Below are 27,333 nucleotides of genomic sequence, written 5' to 3' on the forward strand. Positions count from 1 at the left end.
TGGAATTAAACAAAAACCCTTGGGCTTTGAACTTTCATAATTGTCATGAATTATACAACCCTGATGAAACGTAATTTAGGTATTACCTTTTAGAGAAGCATGCTGTGAACTTGCCCCGTATCCCTACATACCTATTCACTCAGTCAAGTTATATAAGTATGCTTACATTAGGAAAATAAATCAAGTCTTTGTATTTCCTGTTCACTGATCTTCCCAGTAACATAGTTTCTCATTAGTTTAACTTATTCATTCTAAAAAAAGAAAAACTGTTTCAGAATCAGAGTACATTCTGATAAAGATCTCAGAAGAATCAGAGAAATGTCTGATAAAGACTAAGATTTGACTATACAGAAACAGGAAAGTATAGAAAACTGGAGATAAAGTACATGCAATACTTGTTGTGCTTAACTAGATAATGGAAATTTTTATTTTGATCAAATCACATTTTTATTTCTATAAAACAAACTTTGACCTCATAGCAGAGGTAGGTCACTCATAATAAAAATAAAGTGCATATGGAAATGTGCTAAGTAAATATATCAAAGAAAAGGTACCTATCATCATTTGACTCACAAGATAATTTTCTGGTGATCTCTCATGTAGAGAAATTAATAAATATTATCCAAGATTATGTTTTGACAGGAAAATTTTAAGATACGTTCTATGTGATCACCTGTGGCAAGATTACTATATATTCCCCATGATTATATTTTAATATATTATTCAAAACCTTCACATTGTTTTCTCCTCCCATGAATGCATTTACTTCTTTTTCATAACTTAGAATACAGGAGGATAGAATGAAGGAGGATACAGGCTTGAGTAGGTGAAGAAGAGTCAACTGGGAGAAAGGAATAATGTATCTTTTGTAGTTCACTGAAGTTTTCTATTTCTAGAACTGATTTCACATTTTAAAGTTCACTAGGAATCAAGCAGAACTGAAACAATTTACAAATTTAGAAGCCTAAATATTTGAAAATAAGATCTGTTTGTTTTGTACATGTAGGCATTCACCCAATTGTTCTAGTATATCAACAGAGCTTATATACAATGCCTGACAAATATTCTTGCTTTTATATAAAACTATTGTATTTTGCCTAAAAAAATGTTAGATTATTATGCTTTTCATTGCATGTAAGTAAGTTAAAAGAAAGAAAGAGAATTTTTGTTATAATAAATAAGTATAATCTTTACCCAGTATTTTCTACTGGCCCTGCTCTGTATAATCACTTATCATCACAGAATCTAGAGTGGCCAGTATCTTTTTTCGTAAGTTTATTTATTTATTTTAAGGTAGAGCGAGTGTGAGTAGAGGAAGGGCAGAGAGAGAGAGGGAGACAGAGAATCCCAAGTAGGCTCCACACTGTCAGTGCAAACCCCAGCGTGGGGCTTGAACTCACAAACTGAGATCATGACCTGAGCCAAAATCAAGAGCCAGATGTTTAACTGACTGAGCCACCCAGGTGCCCCAGAATAGCCAATTAATGAAAGTTCCATCTGCTTCTATAGGTTTTTTTTTTCAGTTTTTTTTTAATGTTTTCAATTTATCAAAACAGAGTTGGCTAAATTCTTTATTCCCAAATTCAATTTAAAGTCCCCCTTTCCCTTTGGTACAGATTACACCTGGTTCTCCAAGTGGGTTGGGGTCAGAGGGTTGCTCTCTTAGTCCCTTTCCCTTTTCTAAGCTCCCCGGGCTGAGGCTGTCACTGGGAAAGGAGAGAAATGTGATTTCTCAGTTGACTACCATTGGTGACCCATCAGTGAGCTCTCTGACCTCTTTCACACTAGCCATGCTTGCTCTTAATCTTGGCCTCTCTATCATATACTTCTCACTTGGGCCAAAATAGTTTAATTCTCAACCATTTTGAGTAGGATCCATTTGCTAAGGAAAATTGTATCATCCTTGCCATGGGAAATGGGTTATTTTCTCTCAGCTCTTTCATACTCCCGTTGCCCCATCTCCATGTCCCTGCAGTCGCAGACACTCTACCACCCCAGGGGCTCACTAGAATTCATCCGAAGACATATATAAGTTTTGACTTAATGAAAGAGTCTGAGTGTTAGTCAAATCCATTTGGAATAAGCAAGAGGGAACTGATGACTTCTACTCACAAATTCGGTTTCTCCAAAACACTACTCCACCCAGTCTCTTTTCTATCCCTCCTTTTTGTTGAGGGTGAGGGGAGAGGCCACTGAAATGTCACATTTAATCAGCCCTTCCAAGTCATAGCTGGATTCTTAGATGTTAGTTCTTTGAACGTTGATTGTGGAACTACTTAAAAAAATTGCCCATTTTTAACTGAAATATGTGCTAGGTATTATGGTGATATCACTATTCATGTCAACCAATAGCAAAGTGAAATTAATAGTGTCCAGTTGGACTATATTTGAGAGTATGGATTCCATCATAATACTTTTCAGACCTACAACTCCATGCGAAATTTGGACAAACCATATACTGAAAAATGTTTGATGAAAGACAATGTTTTTGAAATCATTTGTAAAGCCGTATTTGACTAGTGCTATGTTTGTGCATTGGTATCGTAAGTTTTATGTCCAGTTAATTTTGTTTTGAATAGTAGACCCATAAAACTTTAAACAGCTTTAAAGTTCACAAGTAAAAATCATATTAAGAGAGATTTCATAAAGACAATAAAACAAGTAGGATGGAGTATTTTGGAAACAAATTATCAAGACAATAACCAAAATCATGTGTATTCAGTGGTGTGCTTATTTAATCTGACTGCTATGGGAAAACAAGCATGTCTAATTATTAACTTGTTCGGTAACAGCCATTTTAAATACACGCAACACACAAATATACACTGGATAAAATATAAGAATAGTTACAATCATAACAAATGTAAACTTATTCTAGGATATATTTGGTATCTTTGCATTTTGAATGGTTTATTTAATGATTTACTTAATGGTATTTTGTTATATGCAATAAAACTCACCTTATTATTTAAATCAAAAACAAAACTGGAATTGTTATGCCATCCAAAATTAAAGGAGACCAAATGTAAGCTGAAAAAAAGACTAAAATTTGCTTGCATTCATTTGTAGCTGTTTAGATAGCTTTATAAAAATGGAATGAACTTAATCACTTCAATAAACGTAGAAAGCATTTGACAAAAATCCAACACTCCATGACAAAACACTAAATAATCTAGTTCTAATCAATAACTTTCTCAAACTGATAATGGGCATCTATGAAAAGCCCACAGGTAACATTGCACTAAGTGGCAAGTAACTGGAAAGCTTTCTCCCTAAGATCAAGGAAAAGACAAGAATGTTCGGTCTCCTCAGACTTGCTCAACACTGCTTGAGGCTGCAAACAGGGAAAATAGGCAAGAATATGAAACAAAAGTGAATTGGACTGGAAACGGTGATTAAACATATCTCTACTTGAAGATTACATGATCCTTTTTATAGAAAATATTACAAAATGCCTTAAGAAATGTATAGAGACGATCAATTCAGCAAAGTTGCAATGTGCAAGACTAATACAACAAATACTTTTTCTAATGGGAAGGAATAAATCAAAAATGAAACTTAAAAACGATTTACATGGGCACCTGGGTGGGGGGTTCAGTCAGTTAGGCAACAGACTCTTGACCATAGCTCAGGTCATGATCTCATGGTTTGTGAATTCGAGCCTCCCATCAGGCTCTGCAGTGATAGCACAGCGGATTAGTGCTATTAGGATTCTGTCTCCCTCTGTCTCTGCCTCTCCCCTGCTTGCACGCTCTCTCTCTGTCTCTCAAAATAAAAATCAACTTCAAAAAACTGATTTACAATACTGTTTGATAGAATAAAATATTTAGAAATAATTTTAACTAAAGTGAAAACTTCATAGTCTGAAAATAAAAAAATATATAGTTGAAAGAAATTTAAAAAGTCATCCCATGATCATAGATTATGTCTTATATTATTAATATATGGGGCACCTGGGGGATTCAGTCAGCTGAGCGTCTGACTTCGGTTCAGGTCATGATCTCATGGTTCCTGGGTTCAAGCCCTGTGTCAGGCTCTGTGATAACAGCTTGCTCAGAGCCTGGAGCCTGCTTCAGATTCTGTATCTCCCTCTCTCACTGACCCTCCCCTGCTCATGCTCTCTCTCTCTCTCTCTCTCTCAGAAATTAAAAAAAAAAAAATTTTAACATTAAAAGATATATAGAAATACTCCTCAGATTGGTCTACAGATTCAATGCAATACCTAACAAAGTTTTATGCAGAAATGGACAAGCTGACCCTAACCTTCATATGTGAATACAGGGACCCAGAAAAGTAATGACAATTTTGAAAAAGAACAAAATTCAAAGACCACACTTCCTAATTTCCATACTTACATTAGAATAACAATCATTTTAAAACATAAACACATGCATAAATATACTTAATAAATTAAGAGAGTGTGGAAATGGCATGTGGATAAATATATAGATAAAAATGCAGTTGAGAGTCTCTGAATATGCCCTTATATTTATTGTCAATTATTTTGTTTTTTTTAAAATTTTAATTTTTTAATTTATTTCTGAGACAGAAAAAAATCTCATTATCTTTACCAAAAGAAACATGCAAATTAAAATGATGAGATACCACTTCAGATACTTTAGAATGATTATAACTAAAATCATATTAGGGGCACTTTGGCGGCTCAGTTGGTTGAGCCTTTGACTTTGGCTCAGGTCATGGTCTTGTGGCTTGTGAGTTTGAGCCTTGCATGGAGCTTTGTCCTGACACCTCGAAGTCTGGAGCCACTTTGGAATCTGTAGCTTTGTCTCTCAGCCCTTTCCCTGATTTCTCTCTCTCTCTCTCTCAAAAATAAACATTAAAGTTTGTTTTAAAAATCATATTAGCAAATGTTGATGAGGATGTGTAGATACTAGAACCCTCATACACGGCTGATGGGAATTTAAATGATGCAGTCACTTTGAAGAACAATCTAAGATTCTTAAAATTTTGGCAGAGAGTCCTATGACCTAGTAATTACTAGGTGTTCACCTCAGAAATATGAAAACATATTTTCACATAAAAACTTACACATAAATGTTTACAAGAGCATTATCCATAATGGCCCCAAAGAGAAAACCATCAAAATGTCATCAACTGATAGAAGATAAAAGGTGATATATCCAGACAAAGGAATATATTGGCAATAAAAAGAAATGGAGTACTGATTTCATGCTACAACATAGATAAAACTTGAAAACATACTACTAAGTGAAAGCAGCTAATCATATATCAACACATATCGTACGGTTCCGTGTATATAAATGCTCAGAATAGGAAAATCTACAGATACACAAAGTACATTAGTAGTTGTCTGGGCAGGATCGGATGAAGGAGTTGTGGAATGGTAAGGGCAATAGCGATGAGGAGGGTAATAATGTTCTAAAATGAGATTCGAGTGAGGTTTGAACAACTCAATGAGTACACAAAATATATTATAGTATACAATGAAAGCAAGAGAAAGGCACCTGGGTGGCTCAGTAGGTTAAGCATCTGACTTCTGCTCAGGTCATGATCTCACAGTTTGTGAGTCTGACCCCCATGTCGGGCTCTGTGCTGACAGCTGAGAGCCTGGAGCTGCTTCAGATTCTGTATCTCCCTCTCTCTCTGCCCCTCCTCCTCCTCTTCCTCTCTCTCTCTCTCTCTCTCTCTCTCTCAAAAATAAACATTAAAATTAAAATAAAGCAAGAGAATTGAAAGTTATATGTATTCTCAGTAAAATGTTAAAATATTTAAAAGAATATATAATATTCTTTTATAATATATAATATTCTTATATTATAGAATAATAATAATAATAATAGCAATGAAACTGCCAGCATTTCTGGCAAGGCACTGAGAATCCATCAGTCAGTCAATGCTTAGAGGTGAGAACAAACTACTGGTGGCCATACTCCCACTACTTAAAATGTCTTGCTAAATTTACTATAATTAGCCTGCCTTGTAAAAAATTAACCAAAACATGGTTATCGTGACTCAGAACAGAAAATATTTTAAAAGATGAGTGGGTTGAGTTTCCAGTTATGCATGTTTAGAGCTTGAAAGTCACTACTCCTACCTAACAACACATAGAAAGCTAAGCAGACTAAAAAGTCAAGCGCTCTCCTTTCCATAAAAGTGGGAAGACAAGGGCTGACTGCTGTCCCCAAGACTAGAGACAGATAAGAAAATACAGACTCATGGCTTACTTGATCAGAGGCTCACAAGCAGAAACTTCCACAGAACTCAGCTCCAGGGTAAGAAAACCTGAACTTTTACTGACAAGCTTCTGGAGGCTCAGGGTGGACAAGTCAGAGTTAAATACTGCAGAAGAACTGGAGTTCCCCCCAATACTGCTGCTTCCGGTATGGGGATGGGGAAAGGGATCATTTTGAAATACCCAGAGTACTCTTTTGTATATAAAGACCTGTCCTTGGGGGTAATTCGTTAACCAGAGCCCAGTGTGCTGGGAGGTGGTCAGAGCCTAATTCACCTGGGAGGAGGTAAATGCCAACTCCAGTTGGCTCTAGCTTTCAAAGTAGAAGAAAAATACCAAACTCTAACCTCTTCTAGTTGGCCCACTCTATCCATTCTGTCCCAAAGAAGTGGGGAATGGGTGACTGAGAAACATGTAAGAAGATCACAGTCCAGAGGTCTAGATCACTTCACCACTCCCAAACCTAACCACCATAAAACTAAAGGCCTATTTACAGCCGTACCTTTTACTGAGTTCATCATGTCTGATTATCAAGAAAAAATCGCAAGGCATATCAAAAAGGAAAAAAATAATTTAGAGACACAAAGCAAGCCTCAGAAACAGACATAGCAGCCGCGTTAGAATTATCAGACCAAGAATTTAAAACACCTATGATCAGTGTCTTAAGAGTCTGATGGATAAAGTAGACAACATGCCAGAACAGATGGACAATATACGTAGAAAGACAATCCTAAGTAGGAACATGAATAAAAGCCAGAGATACAAACAAACAAAACTACAACAGAAATAAACATTACTTATGATCGGCTTGTTAGTAGACTGGACAAAACTGAGAAAATGTCTTAGCTATAGGATGTAACAAGAGAATTTTAGGAAACTGAAAGAGAACAGAGACAAAAAAACACAAATAAAATAGAATATCCATGGGCCATGGGGCAAATACACATATACTAGGAACACCAGAAGGAAAACAAAAAAATATTTGAAACAATAAAGACTGCAACTTTTCCCAAATTAATGTCACACCAAATCAGGTCCAGGAAGCTCAGAAGAAAACCAAAATGATAAAAAAAAATATATATGCAATAACATTAAAAAAAAGAAAAATCCGGAAAGAAGCCAAAGAGGAACAAAGAATTACGTCCGATTTCTCCTCAGAAGTCACGTAAACAGGATGAACAGGGAATAAAATATTTAAAATGATGAGAATACAAAAAATCCTGAAATTCTGTAGCCTGTGAATATATCCTCCAAAATGAGAGTTATGAAGATTTTCTGAGACTAACAATAATTGAGGGAATTTATTGTCAGCAGAACTTCCTTGTAAGCAATGTTAAAAAGTTCTTTAGAGCAGCCACATAACATGGAACAGAAAATCAGATCTATATGCAGAAAGGAGGAACACAGAAGTAAGAAGTGAAGGGAAAATCAAAACTTATTTTTATTCTTAGCTGATGAAAATAAATATAAAATTGTATTCTCCCTCTTTCTACACACACATGCATGTGCAGAATGATACAAGGGATGAGCGGGAGGAATTAGGACTATTTTGTATCATGAGGTACTCACACTAGCTATAGAGTGAAATAGTCTTATTTGAAAGTGTATATGGATTAATTGTAAAGAGATATTACAAATTCTAAGGTAACCACTAAAAAATAGTTAAAAAGTATAACCAGTATACTAAGAGAGGAAAGAGGATGGAATCATAAAATGCACAATTCAAAGCAAAAATGTAAAAAAAAAAAAAAATGAAAGAAAAAAGAACAAGGACAACAAATAGAAAAGAGACAGAGTGAGTAGGGGAGGGGCAGAGAGAGGGAGAGGGAGATTAGAATCAGAAGCAGGCTCCAGTGGTCAGCACAGACCCCGACGAGGGGCTCAAGCCCACAGACTGGGAGATCATGATCTGAGCCAAAGTTGGACGCTTAACCAACTGAGCCACCCAGGAGCCCCTATAGTAGATATTAATACAAATATTTCAAGTAATCAGTTTAAATGCCAATGGTCTAAATGAACCAATTAGAAGACAGATTGTTGAAACAGACCGTAAGTCACAACTCAACCGTATGTTGTTTACAAGGAACCCACATTAAGTATAAATATACATATAGATTAAAAGCAAATAAACAGAATAAATTATACCATGTTAACACTACACATAGGAAAGCAGGAATAGCTATATTAATTTCAGAATCAGCAGACTTTAACACAAGGCAACTTATTAGGAATTAAAAAGGACATCTATAGTGATAAATGTATAAATTCTCCAAGAAGACACAATAATCTTTAATGTGTATAGGTCTAACAACACAGTGTCAAACTATGTGAGTCAATAACTAAATTTCAAAGTGAAATAAATGACTGTCATAGTTGGAGAATTCAACAGCCCTCTATCAGAAATGGACAGATCCAACAGCCCGAAAATTAGTAAGGACAGAGTTGAGCTCAACAACACCGTCAGTCAACTGTATATAATGGACATCAATAGATGTTTCCCAACAGCAGAATGCGTTTTTCTCAAGCTAATATGGAACTTCCATCAAGACAGACCACATTCTGAACCATAAAACATACCTTAGCAAATTTGAAAAAATAGAAAGCATAGTCAATGTGTAAAAATTAGTAACAGATGTAGGAAGAAGTCTCTGAATATGTGGAAATTAAACACATTTTTAATGAATTTTTTTTAAAGTTTACATATTTATTTTGATAGAGACAGCATGAACAGGGCAGGAGCAGAGAGAGTCCTAGAAGCCAACACAGATTAAAAAGCTAAATGACCTTGGGTATAGTGATAACATTTTAGATACAACACCAAAGGCACAATCCATAAAATAAATAATTGATAAGCTGGACTTCATTAAAACTAAAAACTTCTGCTATGAAAAAGGCAACATGAAAGGATTGAGAAATAAAGCCACAGACTGGGAGAAAAATTGCTCAAAGAAACATCCAAAGACTGTTCTCCAAAGTAAGGATATCTAAGAATAAAGAACTTTTAAAATTCAACAAGAAAACAACTGGAATGAAAAATAGTCCAGAATCTGAAAAGATGCCGCACCAAAGAAGGTATCCTGATGGTTAAAAACAAAACAAACAACAAAAAAACATAAAAAAGATATTTCAAATGAATTATTACCTAGGAAATGGATTTTAAAATAATGAGATATAACTCCACACCCACTAGAATGACCCACAACATGATGAAATGTTTATGAGGATATGTAGCAACAACATCTCTCCTTTATCATTGCTGGTGGGCATGCAAAACTATATAGCTACTTTACAAGACAGTGAACACTTTTTTTTTTTTTTTTTTTTTTTACAAAACTGGACATACACTCATAGCATGATCCTGCAATCAAATTCTTTGGTATTGACCCAGAGGAGCTGAAAACATGTCTAACTAGAAGCCTGCACATGGATATTTCTAGCAGCTTTATTTATACTGGCCCATGCTTGAAAGCAACCAAAATAACCTTCTGTAGGTGAATGGATAAACTGGTACCTCCATACAATGGAATAGTATTTAGCACTAAGAATAAATGAACTACCAAACCATGAGAAGATACAGAAAAATGAAAAAAGTCAATCTGAGAAAGTTTTGTAGTATGTGATTCCCACTGCAGGACATTGTGGAAAAATGCAAAACTATAGAAACAGGAAAATCATCAGAGATTGCCAGGGACTAGTAAGATGGGGGAATAAGCAGGTGGAACACAGAGACTTTTTAGGGCGGTGAAACTACTATGAAGAATACTATATTGGTGGATACATATTACTATACTTGAAACCTATAGAATGTACACAGCAAAAGGGAACCCTAATGAAAACTATGAACTTTGAATGATTATGCTAAGTCAACGGAGATTTATTGATTGTAACAACTGCACCGCTCTGATGAGTGATGTTGTCAGGGGAGAAGGCTATGCATGCTCTGGGACAGAGGATGTATAAAAACTCTCTGTACTTTACCATCCATTTGCTTTGAACTTTAAACTGTTCTAACAAATAAAATCTTACCTAAAAAAAGTAATAAGAGTAGACTCAACCCTGCATGTGTCTTTCCTTTAAAGCCATAAGATCTGAGGAAGACTGATTGAGGGACTGAAATCCACTTGCTCAACTTCTGGTAGGGTATCTTGGGAGTTAAGTCAGACCTGAGTAAAGCAGATTTGGGTTGATAGGCAAACTTTTTCAGGATGCTAGATATTGGACACAATGTCCACTCTAATAGTGCTGTGAGTGAATTTCCCAGAATTGAAACACAGTATAAAATATGAAGAGTGTGAAAGTAGAAGTAGTAGTGGTAGAAGGAACTCACATGAGGACTAAGTTACCTGTAGACTGTGTGACTAGAGAGAAAATTCTGTGCACTCCTGAAATTACTTGAAAGCATGATTACAAAAGATATGTGAACTGAGCACTTTGGCCTTACCTTTTTTACAAGGAAAATTAACCCCATTCTTCTCGAGTTTTAACTACCCATCATGAATAGGAACCTTTCAGATTGCCCAATCAATTGCCCAAGTAGTCAATTTTAAGGAATATTTTAGAAACACATAACTGGTATAAGACAAATTTGTAAGATATTTCTTCTCTTTATGGCCGTGCATGAATTAGAAGTGTTCATTGTAAAAGCTTTTTTTAACAGCCTTGTCTGAGTAATTGATAAAGCATACAGTTCATGTATCCTAATAATAGATTATCAAAAATTAAACAAGGTATTTCCTCCAATTCCTCAGCTGTACTTAAGATGGTAAACACTGTATAAGAAGTGCAACAGGCCAAGGAAGACTTGAATGACATTATAGTCCTGTTTAACATCTTTTCTGTTTTTTTTAATGGTTGTTTATTTTTGAGGGAAAGAAAAAGCATGAGCAGGGGAGGGGCAGAGAGAGAGGGAGACACAGAATCTGAAGCAGGCTCCAGGCTCTGAGCTATCAGCACAGAGCCTGACGTAGGGCTGAACTCACCAACCCTGAGATCATGACCTGAACTCTGAGATTGGATGCTTAGCCAACGGAGCCATCCAGGTGCCCCTAACATCTTTTCAATAGTAATTCTGTAATGCAGCCACACTATTTGCATTCTGGTGACTTGGGTTCATGGTGTATGTTTATTGTAATGCCACAAGGATATTGAATTTGCTGCCCTGTTGCCATGATCTAGTACTGTAGGACATGGATTTGACAATCATCAGTAGTTTGTTAGAGCAACGCACTGATGTCATGATAACGGACTCCTCAGAGATGGGAGCCCAGAGGCAATGAGGGCTGTAGTCACTCACATGACAAATAGAAGCTCTCTGATAAATACAGCCTAAATCCAAGGCTATCTCAGCCTGTGAAATTCCTAGAACCACCATGGACATTCTTCAAATTGTGAGAATTTAGTTCTCCCTCACCGACTCTGTCACTAAGCAACAATCTCAGACACCAGTGGGCTGTTCAGACTTTAAGACAACCACATCCCTTCTATAGGAATTTTGTTGATTCCTATTCCCAAGGTACAAAAAGACGTCAGAATGTGAATGGAGGCTGAGCTAACAGAATTTTAAATTCTATAAAGGATGGTGGGCTCAGGCAGTCCAGCTAGGTTCTTATGAACGGACTGTTGACATAATATTAGTAGCATATGCAAAGTGAACATACACAGCCTGGTGTCTTACACAGGACTCAAATAAAACTACTGGCAGGAAGCTCATGGGGTCTGTTCTCATACAACTCAAGTGAAAAACAAATGCCAGCTTCTTCCTGGGGGTTGCTGACACTCCTGAACTGCTGAAGGGCATTAGAAAATTGTGAGGTCAGAAATACTGACCCTGTCTGTGTGAGGTCAGAGAGACATGTATGGGAAGAGAGAAATCAACCCAGCAAAATCCACTTGTCAAGCATACATTCCCAAGGGCAGCTGAGGAGGAGGGCACTGCCTATGTGGGTAGGTAATCTCACGGCTGGTACAAACAATCATGGAGCCTTCCACAGACCGTTCTGTGTCTAAAAGCCCTGCCTGGGTTTTACATGTGGGATTCTGGACTGGGAGTACACTGTCATATGTAAATCAGCGATATGCCACGAAGAAGGTAACACTCTCGAGAGGAGGAGAGGGCTCATTAGCATGGAGAAGAGAGTAGTAGAAAGGAATCTGTCTCAAGTCCTTGGGGGAGTGTTTGGGTATTTACAGAACCTTATGCCATAGCCAGTGGTCTCTCTGTAAGGTCTGGCAAATTTACTATCTGATCTTACAGATAATAAAACAACACTTTTGGTACACTCAGTTATGGACAATTCTATGGGAATTGGGAGTATTAAAGTGAATCATGGGCATAGGCACATTAAAAGGTTCCAATTCAGAAAAGCGATTGGAATGTGAAAGCCTTAGCCACGTAAGACCTGGATATGAAATACATGACCATGAGTGCACAGCCAAGCACCAATGGTGTGAGAAAATACACCCCTTCTCACATCTACTGTAACCACTAATGTAATAAAAAATCTCCCTCAATGTCAATAGGAAAAGGAAGCATTTGCAAATTGCTGTAGATAAAACTCCCTGAGGATTTCAGCCAATGGAGAGCTGACAAATGGATTATATTTTAGCTCTACCAGAGCCCCAGGTGGCTGGCTGCTATCAGGGACAATTGGGATTAAGATTTATTCTACCCCAGGTTTTGCTCAGTCTATCTTAGAAGCAAACTTAAATAATACAGTTAAAAGATTAAAAAAGTGATTTCTCTATACATTTGAACCACCTGGACATATTTATTCTGATTAAACTGCCCACTTTAATGCTAAGCATTTATGAAAATGAGCAAAACAACCCCATACTATCATGTGGAAATACTACATTTCATATTACCATGAGAGCATTGTCCCCACTGAAATTTACATAGGGCAAAGGAAATATTTGTCACACAGATAATGGGTCCGATTGGGAAGTTTGGTTCTCACAGTGTGTCCCTAGGTTGAATATGAAGCCACTAAAGATGGATTTCCCTGGAAATTTTTCTGGGATTAGGAGATAGAAATGTGGTGGTGGGAAAATGATCCAATTACATATATTCGTAATTTTGACACATCACCACATTTTTCTTTATAGTTTCTCATATGACAGTCTAAGGCCCAGGGTTGAATTCACGTGTGCCCAAAGAAGAAAATATAAATGCAAACAACACAGTTTAACATTAAATTGAACAGCACAGATTTGCAATGATACTTTAGGGTGTATGTTAACTTCATCCCACAGAATCGCATTAGGACTAACTGACAAGAGCGAGCATACGCACGTTCACTCACGCAAGTTCAAAATGCCCATCAGGAATACATGCTTAGAATTGTAAAAAAAAAAAAAAAAAAGTTAAGTGTAAAAGGTTTAATCATTAGGAACACAAACTCTGCAGTCAGTCTTGGAGTCACATGAATCTTAATTTCTCACCCCATTTGTGTCTAAGCCTTGATTTATTTGCAACCTCTCATCTTACAGGAATGCAATAAAGTGGTTATGTGCTGGCCAACATCACCCCCTCAATGAGTGACATTAGGGGACAGGCTCTGGGCCTGACCATGAGCCTTTAGAGGGTGACAGTTCTTCCTCATGCATATGTTCCTATGGAGCCACTTCTGTTACCCTGTTAGGGCGGTCCACGCTGCCGTATTTCTCAGTGCTCCTCTCATATCTGATGGGACATCTAGCCCCCATTCAGACCACAGTGAAATGATATGACTGTCTCTCTCCATAGACTCCCCCACTCCCACCAAGTAGTCTCTGCCTCCTTCCCACCTGACTTTACTCGACTACTGAGGTGAGGCTCAGCTTCTGTGAGAAGGGACAGGGCCTCCAGACTTTAGAACTTGAATCTTCTGCTTATGCCTGTTGAAGTGATGAGCTTGGCATGGTGCCCAAAGGGCACATTTGTGGTCAGGCCCCTGTGCCCTCAGGATGAGGAATCTCGGTCTACTGTTTGCAGATGCATAGGTGGACATCTGCGTTTCCAAGAGCCAATGAGGTATCACTGTAGTCAGAATTCAGTGACTTAAAGTTGTTAGCTAGCCACATGGTCTTAATGTCCTTAAGCTCACAGAGACCCCAGAGGTTGGCAGAGGAGCTGTTAAGCTCCTACAGCCAGGAAACAGCTGGTGTCAGAACACAGAACTGTAGTGTTGCACCTTGGAGCAGCCATGGAAGTTGGCCACTGTGTGTGTCCCCTCAAGTTCTAAATCTTGATGTGTGAGTCTGTGAGAATGGAGTGCGTACCAAGGAGGGAGCAGTCAGCGGTCTCCTCTGTCACCAGGGTGAGAAGGTGCCCTGTGCGGGGGTCACAGCTGAGGGCTGGTGGTTGGAGCAGCCATGGCAACAGTCCCCTTTGGCATGGAGACTAGGACCTGTCACAGTGCTCTTCTGGGCCACACGACTTATACAAGAGGCATGGAGGGCAAGCCAAATTCTGACAGAGGTGTCTAAGGAGGCTGAAGTCAACTGGGAAGCCTAAACCGTCACAATGGTGACTTTCCTGGTAGGGCCTTCGAGGCTGCCCAAGAGGTGCTCAAAACTCTTGTCAAAGGCAGCAATGTTTCTATCTACTCCTCCAGAGAGGGTCTTGGTGGAGGAACAAGCCCAGGGTGAGTATACCCGGAATGCTGACACTGAACCCCAAGTGGGGTGCCACCTACCAGTATCTGCTGAGCGTTCCTGGCTTTACCAGAGTCTCATGTAGTCTTGGCAATCTTCTTTTACTCTATGGCTATCCCAGTAGGCTGGGGGTGAAGCTTTGGATAATCTAGGAGTCATTTTTATCAGCTTACCGAAATTCATTGGCTTGCCACCAATCATAAGAATTACTATGAAAGGGAAATTAACAACTTTAATGTATGGAGAGCACTTCCTTGAGTGCGGAAAGTACTCTATATTAGTGACAATGAACATAATGGTTCGTGGATTTTCATCAGTGTATGCACACAATATTTCATGCATGTTTTTATTCATGTGTGAACACACACCTTAAAACCATCACATGTCATAATTCTCTCATGGAACCCAAGCATGACTGAGATTCGTAATTACATCAGTGTTTTGCAGAGAAGGTAACTGAGGCTTAGTTCACCCAAGAACATGAAGTGAGTGAGGGCAGATAATATTCAAATCCATGTTTGTACGAAACAGTATCTGCTTTCAGTTACATTTTCCCATTATTCCAGCTGAAGGAATACAAAATACGTTTACACACTCTTCTGCATAAAAGGCTTCCAGTTAAATATGGTGAAAGATGATGCAAGATGAAGCGAATGAAAGAGGATTTGGCAGGGAGCACTTGAAATAAAAGAATATTTGCATTACTGATTATCAGATGCACGAGACGAAAACAACTCCGCAAGGCTTAGAAAGCAGAGGGCTCAACACAGAAAACAGTAGCATTTGCTACCTTGTTCTTAACCACAAATCCTGCTACTTGCATTCACCCAGATGGCAACAGAAAGGAGAGTAAGCAGAACGTCTCCAAGCCCTGCATCCTCTCAAATCAAAGAAAGAACGTATCAACAGACAAACAGCAAAGCCCTGAAGTTAGATTCACCACTTGGGAACTTTTATTTCTGGAAGATGAAGACGTGCCTTTAAGCAACAATTGAGTATACTTCTGGCATTGATTGCATTTGCGTACACAATGTCCATACAGTCTGTTCCACTAGCTCACCTCCCTTCCTCTCTGTGAGTGACATGGGGCTTAGACCTCTTTTTCTCTACTTCTCCTTTGTGGTTTTTTTTTTTTTTTTTTTTTTTTTTTTGAGAGACAGAGAGAGACAGAGTGAGCAGGGGAGGGTCAGAGACAGTGGGAGATACAGAATCTGAAGCAGGCTCCAGGCTCTGAGCTAGCTGTCAGCAGAAAGCCTGAAGCAGGGCTCGAACCCATGAACCATCAGATCATGACCTGCGCTGAAGCCAGGACGCTTAACTGACTGAGCCACCCTGGTGCCCCTTTCTTTCCTTTACGTATTCTTGTGTATTTGTTGATCAGTTCTGTTCTACCTCAGAATACCCTTCAGGTGGCCAGATTGGGAGTTTTCAGCCTGAGCCCAATTTTCTCTTCACTAGAAGAGTTAACTTGACATTCATTTTTCACCTTAGCATTCCTTACAATCTCAAGGATATTAGTCCACAAATGGACTATTATTTTTCTTGTATCTTGAAGCCTCTAATATTGATTCTTTGTATGGCCTGTATATGGCCCTTTGCTCATGACATGATGTTTTCCCCTTGCAACACAGAAAGTCTTCTGAAATATTTCCTAACCTGCAGGCTACACCGTCTCACTCTTGCTTTCCCTTAAAGTCATCTACTCCAGTATTTTTGACAGCATTGTCAGTAAACCAACTGAAAGGATATAAACAAGTGATGATATCTCATCTCAGTATTTCAGGTATAGAAATGGGAGGCTGGAGGTAGCATTTCTGGTGCTTATGCTGAAAAACTTGAGAATGGCTGACAATGGGTTTCGTATCCAGTTCCCAATAATTCTAGGTAAGATTTTGGTATAAATCTAGGGAAAATTTCTTCTTCAAAGGCAACAATAGAGGGGAGGGAAGAGATTTCAGAGAGACTAGATATTTATTGAACACCTAATTTGTGTGGATCTTTGGACTCCTCACTTTTGAATATGTTTTATCACTTAGAGCCTTTTGAAGTTCTCCGCCCTCTTTCTCAGTCTTACCTGCCTGGCTTTTTGGTAGCATTTGACATGTTTTATCAACATCTCAGAGAAGCAATACCAGGTAATGGTAATATCATGGACTCTGGAGCTAGAGTGTGTGAATTTGGATATGTTACTTGAACTCTTTATGCCTTAGTGTCTCCATTTATAAAATGGTTATGACAGTATCACGTATCTAATAGTGATGTCAGGAGCCTTAAATGAGTTGGTAAGCAGAGAATATTTAGAACAGTGCCTGGCCCATTGCCAAGCTCTAGTGGATGCTAGCCTTTATATTCCTTAAACTCAGTTCATGTGGATTCTGGGAATTAAAAAAAAAAAAAAAAAAAAAACCTGATATCTCAGCAATGGGATTTTTGTATTTCAGTTTAGAATATGCAAAATAAATTAGAATTATTTTACGATTCTATAGAACCATAGGAATGGTTACATCATTAGGGATACTTCAAAGTCTATCAATACCTTTGACACAGTAATAAATTATATTTTCATGATTTGGGTTTGGCTTGTGAATCACTCACTGTTTTCACTATGTCTGGGTCAGGTATGGTCATGAGAGGTATGGTCATGAGAGGTATGAGATGTGATGGCCTAAGACAACACAATCATCTCAGCCAATAATGACCACAATGCCTGCAGCTTAAGATTCACGTTTGTGTGGGACTCTTAGTTAAAAAGCCCTTTTACACATGATCACTTCATTTGATGCTTAGAAAACCTTAAAAGAGAAAGATAGGAAACTTCCCCTCCCCCATTTTTACAAATAAAAAAATTCAAGTTTAGGGAGGCTGATTTGTGTCTTACAAAAGAAATGGGGAGAAGCACATTTCTTTGTGCGGCTCAGGAATATCATGAAGTCTTGAGCCTAATATTGTCCTTCCCCTGTGGATTCCCTTTTAACATTTCTTTCCGGGAAGATGATTTGCAAAACCACATGCCAGTAGCAGAGTTCAGAGCTAGCACACTATAGTAAGTGACCACTCTCACTATATGCAGAGGAATACTTTTAAAAAAATAAAGTTAACTGGTCTTCACAGATTCAAATCAGCAGTAGACAGAAAGAGTTTGGTATAATGTTAGGTTGGTAAAGTAACGTTCCCCTAAGTGGGCGTGGTCTAAAACTCAAAAGGCAATGTCCTCATATGCCTCTGCCTCATGTGCAGAGTAGATCTATCAAATTTCACTTTGTTCTAACTCCTTTTCATGATCATCCAGCTTTCTTCAACATGGCTATTGTTTCTTACAAAGTGAAATTGAATATGTTAAGTTAAAAAAAAAATCTCCTGGGGAAGGGATTCAAAGCACAAACCATGCTGATAACAAGTCAGTGGCCTCATCTCAGTATAGGAATGAGGACATTTGCATATATATAGCATGTTTTCTGGTAGAGTTCTACTTAGAATTTTTGAAATTTGAGCCTAAACTGAAAACATTTTATGTTTGCTCATTTGGTGAGGAAAATAGGTTATTTGTCATTTTCTGTATTCATTTTTTCCCCATCCATGTCCTTGTTTATCTAGTTTCACATGCTCTCTGCAGAATTCTGGAGTCCCCGTGGGGTAGAACAGCATTTTGAGATAGATTATTATTTTTTGGTGTGGGGGAAGCAGATTGATGAGTAAAATAGGATCACTGTCTTCTTTGGCCATGGTGTGTGTGTGTGTGTGTGTGTGTGTGTGTGTGTAGTTTTCAACATGCAACAGATACGTTAAACTTAAAATAATGAGGCTTTTAAACATGACAAATATCCTTTTCAAAAAGAAACATTATTTATAGTAGAAGGTCAAAAATTCCTTCATAGTATTATTTTCCACATTGATCTCTAAGCACTACGAGTTTTAACTCACCAATACTGACCGTTGTGGGTAGAAATCAAGTATTTTAAAGTATGTAAGGACAAACATTTTCCTATTGAATTTGATTTTTCTTTCACTAGCTAGTTATATTATATGCTTGCTGGCAATAATATCATTTCACTCCCCTCTACGTTCACACCATGCAGAAAGAAGCATGTAAAAACTCCTTTACTATGTACTTTTCACTTACCAACTTTATACAAATAAATATAAATACAACATAGATGTTCTACATTTAACATTTTAATTTGAAAAATAGATTGTTATTTTACTACATCTCTTGTAGCCTGTCTTCCTTAGTGTCTTTCTTCTTCCCTTTCTCTTTTCTTTCCTCCCTTCTTCTCGCAAAAGTAAAAATGTTAAGAAGTTTCAAACAATACACCAGCATCTAAAGTAAAAGTGAACCTCGTTTCACTGACAAAACCCTCAATTTCATACTGTTTAAGAAATCATATCTTTAATAGACTGGTTGAAATTCATTCAGCCTGCCTTGATTCTCCCCATTGGGCACTGCATGATTTCCTGAAGTAATACCTAGTGTGTAGTATGTGTGTGAGGGGAGATACCTCTTTCGGATACCATAATTGGTAAATTTACAAAATCACCATTTGTGTTACAAATATAAATACCATAAAGACATGGCATCCTGTAATCCATCTCTCAAGTATTTATCTCTAAACCTATTATTTGGGTCAGGACATTAAGAAAAACTGAGATAAACTCATGCTGTTGTTGAGAAATTGACCCTTATGTGTCACCAGGCACGGAAAACTCAACAATTCTCTTAGTTTTATTACCAACAATAGCTTTCACAAAGCATTATCAATCCCTGAAGCCAAAGGAGCTCCTGATTAGCATGTCGATAGCTGTGTATTCCCTGCATTTCAGGATTACATCATCTGCTGCAGTCAGCCTAAGTAACTTTAAGTACAGGTCTAAACCAATTTAAATCTCTGCTGACCCATCATTTCCCATAAACTGAATTTTTTTTCTACCTTAATAGGTCCAAAACATATATCCCTTAAACTTTTATAATGCAGGAGTGCGGTCTGTCATGGGGAAACTGATCGAAGACTTTCCTTTTGGATTAGTAATAATTGTGGAAGATGATAATACCTAGATGTGATTTGTATGTTCGTCTTTGTTGGCAGACTGAATTAATGTTAAAATATTATTTAAATCATAATATTTGCTACTGAGAAAGAGATTTAAGCTTGAGTCTTGCCCAAATTTATTTTCATTTTCCACGTGTTTAAATGACATTTCTCAAAAATAACAGTCAACTCAAAAATAAAATGTATTGCGTAGTTGGCTGATGTCTGGAAGCTAGAAAAGCTCAAGGATTATGCTGGGGCCATAATTTTGACAATTTTGCTGTGTTTTCTATAATCACTGAGACTCAAACACAATTTTCCACAGCATGTAATGAAGTAGAAGAGCTTAATTTATTAGAGATTAATAAAGTCTCAGGAAACATTAAAGAGTCAATGAACTCTTAAATATAGCTATAGGTCAGGGCATGCTGCTATTTATTCTTTAAGGAAGAAATAAATAAAATATCATTTCTAATAAATTACTACAACACTGAAATGTTAAAGACTTTAAGAATAAACAAGTTCTAGAAGGTCCAATGACTTTCAATTTAACTTGAAACCAGTATTACAGACATGTTTTAACAATCAAATTAGCCCCAAAGCACCAGACTGGAATCATCTGAAACATTGGTTGTACATGGTATATTATTTATAAAGGTCACTAAAAAGGAAAAGCAGCTAAAATCACCTATTTTAGCAACTTCATAGGAACTTATGGATGCAGGTGAGAGTTTTTATTACTTTTTTTTGTACATATATATGTTCATTTTTGGGGAAGTAAACCATGAAATGGTCTTTGTTAAAGTATTCCACAATTGATGTTTCCCAAGTCAAGTTTTAAATGGAAAATAAATGTCATTTGTTATAATTTATTTTTCTTACTCCTGATGAAAGTGGAGAGTTGGTTATATGTAATATCATTCAATTCACAGTGTATCTGTATTTTTCTGACTTCAAAATTTCCTGTCTCCAACCCCCCCAAATACTTATATCACTTTATTTTTTTTCTTCTTTGGATCATAACTAAATTTTCCATCTGTCTCCATGAAGACTGAATGAATTATGCACCAAAGAGGATTATCTCACCTTGTACAATGTCCTCCTTCTTGACCTCTCTACCTCTGACTAGACACACTAGCTGGCTTACTAAGATTCCTAAATACTTTCATATGAATTGACGTCCAGTCTAGGATTTTCCTATTATTTGTCATTATGATAAATGAAAATCCTAACAGGAAGGCTCTGAGACTGATTTTGAAACCATGTGAAGGAAGGAAATATTATTTGCTGAATAGCAATGGCAATCAGAGTTACATTACACATATAAGGGATATTTATACCTAAACAAATTATGATAGAACTGAGCACTAGGAGAACAGAGAACAGAGAATGAGTCACTACCAGACCAGAGTGAGACTGATCAATTGGCTGTTGGATTAGATGCAATGGAAGGTCCTTTTCTTTTCTTTTTTTTAAATGTTTTTATTTATTTTTGAGAGAGAGAGAGAGACAGAGAGACAGAGTGAGCAGAGGAGGGACAGACAGAGAGGGAGACACAGAATCCAAAGATAGGCTCCAGGCTCTGAGTTGTCAGCACAGAGCCCGACACGGGGCTCGAACCCACGAACTGTGAGATCATGATCTGAGCAGAAGCCAGACGCTTAACCGACTGAGACACCCAGGTGCCCCTGGAAGGTCCTTTTCAATGCCAAGATTTTATTATGCTAAATAACGCAGTACAGAGACTGTTAATTTTAAGTTCAAGGACCAGAACTGGTGTAAGGTCAAAACCATATGTGTTAACGTGCAAAGTGAAATTAGGTGCATATGTCAGGATGAGACATCCTGATAATTTGGGTCAAGGTCTTTGGGAAGTGAAGGAGAGATGAGAAGGAGCACTGAGAGAGAGAGAGACTCACTCACTAATCCTTGGTACAGTATACGCAAATATGGTGGAACCAGATGGTGTTTGCTCTTACTGTTTTTCACTTGCTTAAAAATAAGCTAATTACATTTGGTTTCCACACTCCACAAGGCTTTGTTAAAACATCATTTGCAAGAGAAAATTATCTAAAATAAGTTATTGACATAAACTTTAAAGGGCAGCCATACAATAAAACAGCTTTCTTCTTTGTTTTTGTGTTCTTTTGAAAAATGAGAATATCATTTAGCACTTTTCATCTGTAAGAACATATCACCCTAAGTCAGACTGCATAAATCTTTTGTTACATCAAAACCCTTCTCTATATAAAAACGTATAGGCACATAGAAAGTCCTCCTCCTCTGTGCTTCCCTCAATTATATTACCTACTGTCAGGAGTGAATATAATGTAATCGGGATTGTGGCTATGATTCTACATCCTGTGTTACCTTGGAAATGGCCACACTGTCATGTACATAGCCCCTTCCACAAAATGAACCCATAATCCTCATCAGAATTATCTCACAACAAAAAAGATTATAAGCAGAGGTGGAGAGACTGCCTCTAAGTATTCTGTGGTTAAATCTGCTCGCAGGGAGCCCATCACACTCCTTTCTATGTTTGGGAATATCTGTATGAATAGGTTTTTTCTTTCTCTCATATCTCACGATGATTCAAATAATTGTGAAATTATGCCAAACTCCCCATGATGTCCCAAACCTACAACAACAATGGAAATTTTAGTCCTTCATTTTCATGAAGCTGGCTTCACAGAGGCTATTCCAGATTTTCTCTCTGCTGCTACATGCTAAGGGCATTGTTTGGTAATGGAAGGAATGCATTAAATAGGAGAGAAGCATCAAGGAAAATTTCAGCCTGTCACACTGAGCTCATTTTGATCCACTACACTTTTCCTCTGCATGAAAAAGATACTTCTCAATCAAGGGACCCATAAGCCCATTTAATAATTACCTTGATATATATACATTCCACCATTTACCTCTGCATGGGACCATGACCTTAAAACCATAAAGAGCTATTTTGGATTGAGAGACATATGGGATCATTCCATTAAGAAGAATATGGCAAATTTTCTCCCTGTAAGAAACTAGAGGTATTACCCAAGGCCTACTTTTAGCAGCTGTGGTTGCTGACATTACTTTTAAAGAGTAGTTGGTTTCAGTTCGATATGGCTGAAGGAAAACGATTTTAAATCAAGTAACAACAGGGTATAGAAATGTTGCCATCGGAGAGATCTTGAGGCATTGAAATTTTAAAACGTGGTAACATTTCCAGTGCTTATGAAAACGGTCTCTTAACAACCAGGTGGCAGAAAGAATTTCACACCCCAGATTGAAAATTTCAAGAGGTCAAATATAATGTCACAGATATGATAGGGATACAAAATTTGACCAAATAGGGAAATGTAATCAATCTAGATTGTTTCTCAAATATAAATTATTTTAAATATTTTTGGGGTGTTAGGATAATGAATAAGCCTATTTTTTTTCCATCCTACATGCCTTACCACAGATTCAAAAACATGAGATTTTTAAAAATGGTGAAAAATTATATATGCATCTTTAATTGCTGTGTTAGCTATACTGGTCAATATGCATGTTTGATTGGTTTTTGCTTCAGTGAAAGTTTTGTTGAGCACTACAATGTGTAAAACTTTTGGGGTGCCTGGATAGCTGGTGACTTGAACGTCATGATCTGACAGCTCATGAGTTCAAGCCTGTGTCAGATTCTGTCTTCTCTCTCTGCCCCTCCCGTGCTCATGCTCTGTCTCTCAAAATAAATAAATGTAAAAACAACAACAACAACATGTGAAACTTTTGTTAGGTCTATTTAATATCACATCTCATCTTGGGGCATGGGTTAAACCAAATTCCCTCAGCAATTTCTCTGTTCCATGGCACTAACCACACAAGATCTAATTTCCAATCCCACTGCTATCCTGACTCATTTGTATTCACTTCACAATACGTATGAAATGGCACCCGATAGTGGTCCATCGTAACTACTCTACAGATATTTGTGAATAAGTTCTTTCATAAATTAAATAACCTCAGTCCTAAAGAGAGTGATGTTGTCTGCTCCATGAGCCTCGAGGACCTGATCATTACAGCCTCCCTTACCTGACTGGGGGAAGCATCCACTCAGCTGTACCATGGATGGAGATGACTTCAGCCTGTTGTGTAACATGCTGTTCATAACTTCACAGTAAGGCTTCTCACAAGGGAAGGGGTAGGGGCATTTTTACTGCTTGAGCTCTATCACTGTAGCTATGCAGCAGCCAAGGTGAAGGAAGGGGGGGTTGGTCAAAAACAAATAGGAATATAGAGCTTTGTTTTGGAAAGATGGGAAAGTGCTAGAGATCTGTTGCACAACTATATACAAATAGTTAACACTACTATACAATTAAGAGCTGAGGTAGTAAATTTTGTTATGTTTGTGTGGTTCTTTTTTTTTTTTATATACAAAATAAGGAATACTAAAAGAGCATAGAATTGTACAGATAGAATGGGTGATGAATATATAAGTATTCATTCAGAGGTTGTGTTATTGAATGAAATATGTATCCCCCACCCCCCCAACCCACAGGTGGAAGGAAGCCTTAAACCTCAGAACCTCAGAATGTGTCTATATTGGAAAGTCTTTAAAGAAGTGATTAAAATGACTGGCATCCTTGAAGAGGAAATTTGAGCACACAGTAGGGATACGTATGTACACGAGGACACAGTGACAAGATGGGCATTGGCAAGCCAAGGAGAGAGGACTCAGAAGAAAACAAAACAACTGACATCCTGATCTTGGATTTCTAGCTGATTCAGAACTGTGAATAAATAAATTCCTGTTGAAGCCATAAACAAAACCAAACCAACAAAAGACGACTATGGTCTCAGATATCACTAACTCCTACTTGCCAAATAATTTACTATTTGTCAAGCACCGTTATCAACCTTTATTAAATTCACATCATAGTCCTAGGAAGTAGGTACAACATTTCATGTGTGATGGCAAAATACAAAAGTGGAGAGGATTGAGGTGTATTCCACTATAAAATTTTGGTTATTGGTTTATAGACTTTTGAACAATTGCACGAAAAGGTAGACGTTTTTAAAAATTATATATAACATGGGATACATATCATATCTATTATCATACGTTAGCATATTACATTTCCATATTTAAATGGAATAAAAAAATAAACTTTTCTCCTTTGATTAACCCCTCAGCTAAAGCTCCCTGATCATTTATAGTATATTTGAATGAGACAGAAGCATAAGTAGCTGTAATATGTTACTTTTCTGACCATTTCTGTAATCAGTACTTTCCAATGAGTTAGGAAACGGGGTGATTCATCTGATCTTTTAGGCTCTAATTGCAGGCAGTTTTTGCAACTGTTGAACTTGTATGAACCTCTTGCTGGGGCCTGACTTCTAACTCTTCTTTGTTTCAATGATTTTGACTGTCACTTAGAAATAGTGAGCTATAACAGGTGGAATAAAAAACAAAGTACCTGCAGAAATTTGCTATGCTCTGAGGTATTTCATGTATTTTTCAAACGGAAACTTATTCTTAAGAACTGAAATTTTCTAAACTGTTTAAGAATCAGTAATGAGTAATAAGACAGATGAAATACAGTTTCACAAGAGTGGCTATAAATCTTTCATTTGCCTTTCTTTTTTACTCATGTTCTAAAAAATTCAGCTCTTCCTCACTATTTTTGCCTTCTACATCATTTTTCATTAAGTGTTCTTTTCATTCGAATGTATCTTGTGGTGCATTAGGTTAGTGAGAGACCATTTGGTGACAAGGGGTGGACACGCTGTCAAGATAGTTCAATCACAGGAGGGTTGGCCAAGATTATGGAGGTATCATCCCTTGGAAAATTATTAAAAAAAAAAAAAAGGCTAGATTTTCTATCAAGAATCAGTCAAGGTACACCAATTGCTTACCATACCCACATATCCATCTCTGTAGATAATTCTGGAATTTAAAAAGCCTCTATCCTCTGTACCCGCCCAGTGTGTCCTTTTAAATATCCATTCCTGCTTCCTCTCAGGCATTTCTGACTTAAGGTCCAAAACATCTTTCTGTGTGTGTGTGCACATGCTATATATAATAGGTCAAAGCTATTTAAAGTGTAAAAATATTTTATTCAGGAAATAATTATACTATATAATTAGCCACTCATTGCCAAAGGAAAAAAAAGGCGAGATTTGCAGGAAATAAACTTTTAGTAAAGACTGCGTGTAAATAAGAACTTACAAGAAAAGCCATATAGCCCAGAGAGAAAAATGTATTTGTACCTCACTTCTATTTATCTAGACTGTGAAAGGAAAAATGAGAAGGTGAAAAGTTAAAGGAACAAAATATAATTTCCGAGTGTTTTTTTTTTTTTTTTTTTTTTTTTTTTTTTTAGGAGAGAGAGAGAGAGACAGCATGAGCAGGGGAAGGTCAGAGAGAGAGGGAGACACAGACCCTGAAATAGGCCCCAGGCTCCGAGCCGGCAGCCAGCACAGAGCCCGACGCGGGGCTCGAACCCACAAACCGCGAGATCATGACCCAAGCGAAAGTCAGACGCTCAACCGACTAAGCCACCCAGGCGCCCCCGAGTGTTTTTTTATATCATATTTCTCTAAGCACAGAAAGTAGGGGTAGCTTATTTTTAGGAGAAATTGTGAGTAGCCATCTTGGTTTACAACCAAAGTAATGAAAAGTTTGGGGGGTTATTTTAGATGGAAAGGTTGAATGCAATTGGTGTTCATTGTTACAAAGAGTAGCAATGCATTTTTTCTCCCTGTAGGATTGCAAGAAAAAGTATTCCTCCTCTTCTTCTTTTTTTTTTTTTTAATTTATTTCTAGGAGAGAGAGAGAGAGAGACAGCGACAGCGTGAGCAGGGGAGGGTCAGAGAGAGAGGGAGTCACAGACTGAAACAGGCTCCAGGCTCTGAGCTGGCAATCAGCACAGAGCCCGACGCGGGGCTCGAACCCACGAACCGTGAGATCATGACCCAAGCGAAAGTCGGACGCTTAACCGACTAAGCCACCCAGGCGCCCCAAAGTATTCCTCTTCTTATGTGAAAACAAACACCTCTCTCTGTCTCTGTCTTTCTCTCTCCACAAGGAGCCATGGAGTTAGGAAAATAATTGTCTCTAAAAAGAATTAAGCAAAAGGCCATAGCCACTTGGTGGCAGACAGACATCACTAGAGAGGTTCTCAAATCCTCAGAAAGATCCCTTAGACGCAATCGCCTTGCATGAGTAGAGCTTTGAAGAAAAAGACGTGCCTACACCTAGGAGGAAGCAGAAGAGCTCACAAGCTATACAAGAGCCCAGGTTTTAAAATGATATCCTACAATAATTAAAGCCAAGCCACACACAACAGTTCAGAACTGGAGAAAAATAAAGGCCAAAACAATATTTGAATTCCTCAACCATTTGAGTCCATGGAAAAACTGGATCACCACTTTCCCCACAGCCAACAGAGAATACATCTTTAAATACAAGCATAATACTGGAAAAACGAA

General features: G+C 37.6%; 2 long non-coding RNA genes across 2 annotated transcripts in view; one reads left to right on the top strand and one right to left on the bottom strand.

The window, feature by feature from the left end:
* Positions 1–27,333, bottom strand: part of LOC120236127 — a 278,998-nt gene that overhangs the window by 124,886 nt on the left and 126,779 nt on the right. The window lies entirely within an intron of this gene.
* Positions 12,103–24,592, top strand: LOC120236128. Its single transcript, XR_005529582.1, has 3 exons — positions 12,103–12,157; positions 16,885–16,983; positions 24,401–24,592. It is a non-coding gene; the product is annotated as an uncharacterized LOC120236128 (long non-coding RNA).

The sequence above is a fragment of the Hyaena hyaena genome, unplaced genomic scaffold (genome assembly GCF_003009895.1).
Source record: "Hyaena hyaena isolate Hyena2069 unplaced genomic scaffold, ASM300989v1 scaffold_145, whole genome shotgun sequence".
Lineage (NCBI taxonomy): Eukaryota > Metazoa > Chordata > Mammalia > Carnivora > Hyaenidae > Hyaena > Hyaena hyaena.